Raw genomic sequence first — 6000 nt, 5'->3', positions numbered from 1 at the left:
ACGGTTGGGTGTTTTGTGGGTTTTTTGTTTTTTTGTTTTTTGTTTGGCAATTTTGACTGGTGAATAATGTATTTCTTATGAATCCAGGATTGATGGTGACTTACTCATGTGGCTAATTGTCCCTCTCTCCCCACCTCCTTCTCCAAATCCAGTTGCTTGAATTCACCCATTTGAAGGTTGACATGGAAAAGGCTCCACCAACTTTCCAGGCAAGTTGCTTGCCCTTACTGGAGATTTAAAGAAAAAATATATTGAAATGGAGAAAGATGATTTAATAATAATAATAATAATAATAATAATAATAATAATAATAATAATTCATTATTTATACCCCGCCCATCTGGCTGGGTTTCCCCAGCCACTCTGGGCGGCTTCCAACAAAAGAGTAAAATGCAATAATCTATTGTATTTTACAAGGCAGGCACCACTACCGAGAAGGCCCTCTGTCTGGTTCCCTGTAACCTCACTTCTTGCAGGGAGGGAACCGCCAGAAGGCCCTCGGCACTGGATCTCAGTGTCCGGGCAGAACAATGGGGGTGGAGATGCTCCTTCAGGTATACTGGACTGAGGCCGTTTAGGGCTTTAAAGGTCAGCACCAACACTTTGAATTGTGCTCAGAAACGTACTGGGAGCCAATGTAGGTCTTTCAAGACCGGTGTTACGTGGTCTTGGCGGCCGCTCCCAGTCACCAGTCTAGCTGCCGCATTATGGATTAGTTGTCGTTCCTCTTCCATTTGACAGCCCTTGAGATTTTTGAAGATGGCTATCCTATCTCCACTCAGCCTCCTCTTTTCCAGGCTAAACATACCCAACACCTCCAACTGATCCTCATAAGGCTTGGTTTCAAGGTCTCTTTTAACTTCCAGACATCTTTTAACAGTTTCTGAGCATAATTCAAAGTGTTGGTCCTGACCTTTAAAGCCCTAAACGGCCTCGGCCTAGTATACCTGAAAGAGCATCTCCAGCCCCATCGTTCAGTCTGGACACTGAGGTCTAGCTCCAAGGGCCTTCTGGCAGTTCTGGCATGAAGTGAGGTTACAGGGAACCAGACAGAGGGCCTTCTCGGTAGTGACGCCCGCCTTGTGGCATGCTCTCCCATCAGATGTCAAGGAAATAAACAACTATCTGATACTTAGAAGACATCTGAAGGCAGCCCTGTTTAGGGAAGCTTTTAATATTTGATGGTTTATTGTGTTTTTAATATTCTGTTGGAAGCCGCCCAGAGTGGCTGGGGAAACCCAGCCAGATGGGTGGAGTATAAATATATTATTATTATTATTATTATTATTATTATTATTATTATTATTATTATTATTATCATCATCATTAGTATTATTATTATTCTCTGGTCAGGCCCAGACACACTTTACCAGGGGTCGCCAAGTTGCTGCCAGTATCCCTTTTGGCCTCCATGAAAGGTCTCACTGAATAACCCCCTCAAAAATCCACAGTGCATGAGAGACTGTTTGCTCTTCCCATTCAGTTCCTGTTTACACTGACATGGCATCTCTTACACCAGGCATAGGCAAACTCGGCCCTCGAGATGTTTTGGGACTACAACTCCCATCATCCCTGACCACTGGTCCTGTTAGCTAGGGATGATGGGAATTGTAGTCCCAAAAACATCTCGAGGGCCGAGTTTGCCTATGCCTGTCTTACACCGAACACACACCCCTTCCAAGTCCCCACATTTTCTTTGAATCCAGGATTGGACATCCGTCTCCTTCTTCTTGTGAACAGAGGAGGGGTACAAAGAGCTTTTCCCCGTTAGCAAGTGAAGCGGTGGCTGAATGCAGGGAAACCCAGCCAGACAGGCAGGGTATAAACAAACAAACAAACAAACAAACAAACAAACAAACAAACATAATAATTATTATTATTTGTTATAGCATGCACACATGGTATCCGTGTCAGGACTGTGTCCCCCACAGCGCTTTCTCAAAATTTCACATGTACCCAGTGAGCTGCACACAAAGTTCACCAAATCTCTGCTCCCGGTAGAATCTGGTGGTGCAGAAGAATAAAGCCTACAGACATGTGTCAAACAGGAAAGCAGGCAGTGCAATATTTGCTGTGAAAGATTATTGATTTTGGATTTTTCTCCCCTAGAACCTTCAAGGTGAAGGACCTGAGGAAGGAGCTGTTGAAGATAGAGAGGCAAAAGGCAACAGAGACAGTTGAGTCGACAGTGAAGACGGCCTTTCTTTTATCCGAGCAGGCAATGAAGAGCTCTCGGCGATGCCTTAGCAAATGCAGGCGGCGGTTTTCTTGCAATCTAAATTCATTGTGGCAGATTGCTATTAAAAGGGAGTTTCCGCCTTTCCTTTAAAAAACTGTGTGTATTGCAGAATTCCGACCCTGGGGCTGATATCCTGAGACAGGTATGGGAGGTGTGCTTTCTGCTTTTAAGAGCAGAATAAGTGTGTTCCTTTCCCGCCCAAGTGGATTTAGCGCAGTACGTAATGTACTTGCTCCTGAGATCCCAAATTTGCTTCTTCTTTTTGCTTACCCCTCAGTAAGGGGAGCGCATTCTAGATAGGTCCAGAGTCTCTCTAATATGTTCATGGTTCCCTCCAAAGATGTTCTGCAGTAAAATGCACTGGAAGGGGTGGGAGCATAGGAACAAACTCCCCACCCCTCCAAAAATTAATGGGTATTGCCAATCAAATGGTGCGTGTGTGTTTTGTCAGGTGATCAATTATGTGGGGTGTGGCTTACCTGGACCCCAAATATTTTATTCAAGTTGGCATCCCGGGCGGGGTGGGTCTTGCCATTTGCTCAATAAACAGGATATCTAGAAACAAAATAATTTTTTTTCTTCCAGTAGCACCTTAGAGACCAACTAAGTTTGTCATTGGTATGAGCTTTCGTGTGCATGCACACTTCTTCAGAGAGTGTGCATGCACATAAAAGCTCATACCAATGACAAACTTAGTTGGTCTCTAAGGTGCTACTGGAAGAAAAAAATTATTTTGTTTCGACTATGGCAGACCAACACGGCTACCTACCTGTAACTAGGATATCTAGAAGTGATCTAAGAAGAAGAGATGAGTGAATGCTTGTTGGATTGATCTGGATTTTCCCCCTGGAATTTTCTTTTGGGATGAACACAGAAAAAAAAAACAACCCAAACGAATCTGTGGTCTTAGAAAAATACTGACCCCTGCCATACCACCCAAACACACTCCTCTCTTCCCTGGCACGAACCCCACACTATGCCCATTGCACAGAACATGAGAATAGCTTGCTGGATCAGGAGAATGGCCCAACTATTTCTTTTTAATCATAGAATCTTAGAGTTGGAAGGGACCCCAAGGGTCATCTAGTCCAACCCCCTGCAATGCAGGGATCTCAGCTAAAGCATCAATAACAGATGCCCATCTAACCTCTGTTTATAAACCTTCAAGGAAGGAGAGTCCGCCACCTCTGTTCCACTGCTGAAGAGCTGTTAGAAAGTTTTTCCAAATGTTTAGTCAGAATCTCCTTTCTTGTAACTTGAACCCATTGGTTCGAGTCCTACCCTTCAGAGCAAGAGAAAACAAGCTTGTTCCTTCCTCCATGTGACAGGCCTTAAGATATTTGAAGATGGCTCTCATTTCTCCTCTCTGTCTCCTCTTTGACAGGCTAAGCATACCCAGCTCCTTCAAGTGCTCCTCAGAAGGCTTAGTTTCCAGACCCTTGATCATCTTGGTTGCCCTCCTCTGCACACCTTCCAGCTTGTCAACATCCTTCTTAAATTGTGGTGCCCAGAATTGGACGCAGTGTTCCAAGTGTGGTCTGACTAAGGCAGAATAGAGTAGTACTATTAGCCTACTTCTCTTGATCTGGACACTAGACTTCTGTTGATGCAGCCTAGAATAGCATTAGCTTTTTTTGCTGCTGCATCACACTGTTGACTCATGTTAAGCTTGTGGTCCACCAAGACCCCTAGATCCTTTTCACATTTACTGCTAGTAAGTCAGGTGTCCCCGATCCTATATTTGTGCAGCTAGTTCTTCCTGGATTTGTCCCTATTGAAATTCATTTTGTTAGCAGTTCTCTAAAGAGAACTGTCAACAGTTCTCTAGTCTGTTGAGGTCATATTGAATCCGGATTCTGCCTTCCAGTTTGTTGTCATCTGCAAATTTGATGAGCATCGCCTCAATTCCTTCATCCAAGTTATTTATAAAGACGTTGAACAACAACGGGCCCAGGACAGAACTTTGCGGCATTGGTTTTGTATGATCTCTGAGGCTACTCCTTTTGAGAGCAGCTGCCAGAATCAGATTTTCTGAATCTTTATGCAAGGTACTTTCTGGGCCAGCGCAGATCACAGAATCACATATTTGTAGAGTTGGAAGGGACCACAAGGGCCATCCAGTCCAACCCCCTGCAATGCAGGAATCTTTCACCCAACCTGGGAATCGAACCCACAACCCTGAGATTAAGAGTCTCATGTTCTACCGACTGAGATGAATGGTACTGCTACCAATTTAATGCTTCTGCAGATGTTACAAACCATACTCTTGCAAACCATTGAAATGTCACAAACCATATTGTTATGTACTAAGCTTGGATCCTAGAACGATAGGCAGGTAGGATCCTAGAATGCAACAACTGATTGGCTTGCAGGAAAAGACCATTCAGGCTCCAGGAGAGAAGCTGAATCAGCCAATCAGACAGGACTCATTGTGTAAATAATGTACTGTATATAAAAGCCTGAGGTTTGGGGGGCATTTTCATTCACTGTTTTACAAGCTGCAATAAAGAGCATGAAGTCACTACAGGACTCCGAGTATATTTCACATATAAATACCATGCTAATATAGACATAGGACTTGTGGTGAACTTTTTTGAACAGGTGAGGAGCTGGGAGCTGGTTCTGGATCTGGGCCTACTTTTTGAAAGGCAGGTGGGGGAGTTTGCAAAGAACAGAAACCAAAAATAACCCAGAAGAACAGGAATCCACAGTGACAACTTTCCCAGAAAGCATCCATTTATTGGAAACAGGAACCTTATGCAAATGTTTATTTTTAGTCGAAGGTTGAAAGAGAGACATAACTGTTTTTATGTTGAAAGAGAAAGCAAAAAATTTCAGACCTATCCTGTTTGTTTAGCTATTAGGATCTGCAATGGCTTCGTTAAACACCATGCATGCATGTGATTGCCTCAAAAGAGAAAGGAAATATCCAAGCAACAGGGAAAAAAACCAAACCTGGATACAAGAACTTTCATTTGTTGTTGTTTAGTCGTTTAGTCGTGTCCGACTCTTCGTGACCCCATGGACCATAACACGCCAGGCACTCCTGTCTTGCACTGCCTCCCGCAGTTTGGTCAAACTCATGTTCGTAGCTTCGAGAACACTGTCCAACCATCTCATCCTCTGTTGTCCCCTTCTCCTAGTGCCCTCAATCTTTCCCAACATCAGGGTCTTTTCCAAGGATTCTTCTCTTCTCATGAGGTGGCCAAAGTATTGGAGCCTCAGCTTCACGATCTGTCCTTCCAGGGAGCACTCAGGGCTGATTTCCTTAAGAATGGATAGGTTTGATCTTCTTGCAGTCCATGGGACTCTCAAGAGTCTCCTCCAGCACCACAATTCAAAAGCATCAATTCTTCGGCGATCAGCCTTCTTTATGGTCCAGCTCTCACTTCCATACATCACTACTGGGAAAACCATAGCTTTAACTATACGGACCTTTGTCGGCAAGGTGATGTCTCTGCTTTTTAAGATGCTGTCTAGGTTTGTCATTGCTTTTCTCCCAAGAAGCAGGCGTCTTTTAATTTCGTGACTGCTGTCACCATCTGCAGTGATCAAGGAGCCCAAGAAGGTAAAATCTCTCACTGCCTCCATTTCTTCCCCTTCTATTTGCCAGGAGGTGATGGGACCAGTGGCCATGATCTTGGTTTTTTTTGATGTTGAGCTTCAGACCATATTTTGCGCTCTCCTCTTTCACCCTCATTAAAAGGTTCTTTAATTCCTCCTCGCTTTCTGTCATCAAGGTTGTGTCATCTGCATATCTG

This window comes from Zootoca vivipara, chromosome 3 (assembly GCF_965207765.1).
Source record: "Zootoca vivipara chromosome 3, rZooViv2.hap1.1, whole genome shotgun sequence".
Lineage (NCBI taxonomy): Eukaryota > Metazoa > Chordata > Lepidosauria > Squamata > Lacertidae > Zootoca > Zootoca vivipara.
Note: the sequence above shows the minus strand (reverse complement) of the source record.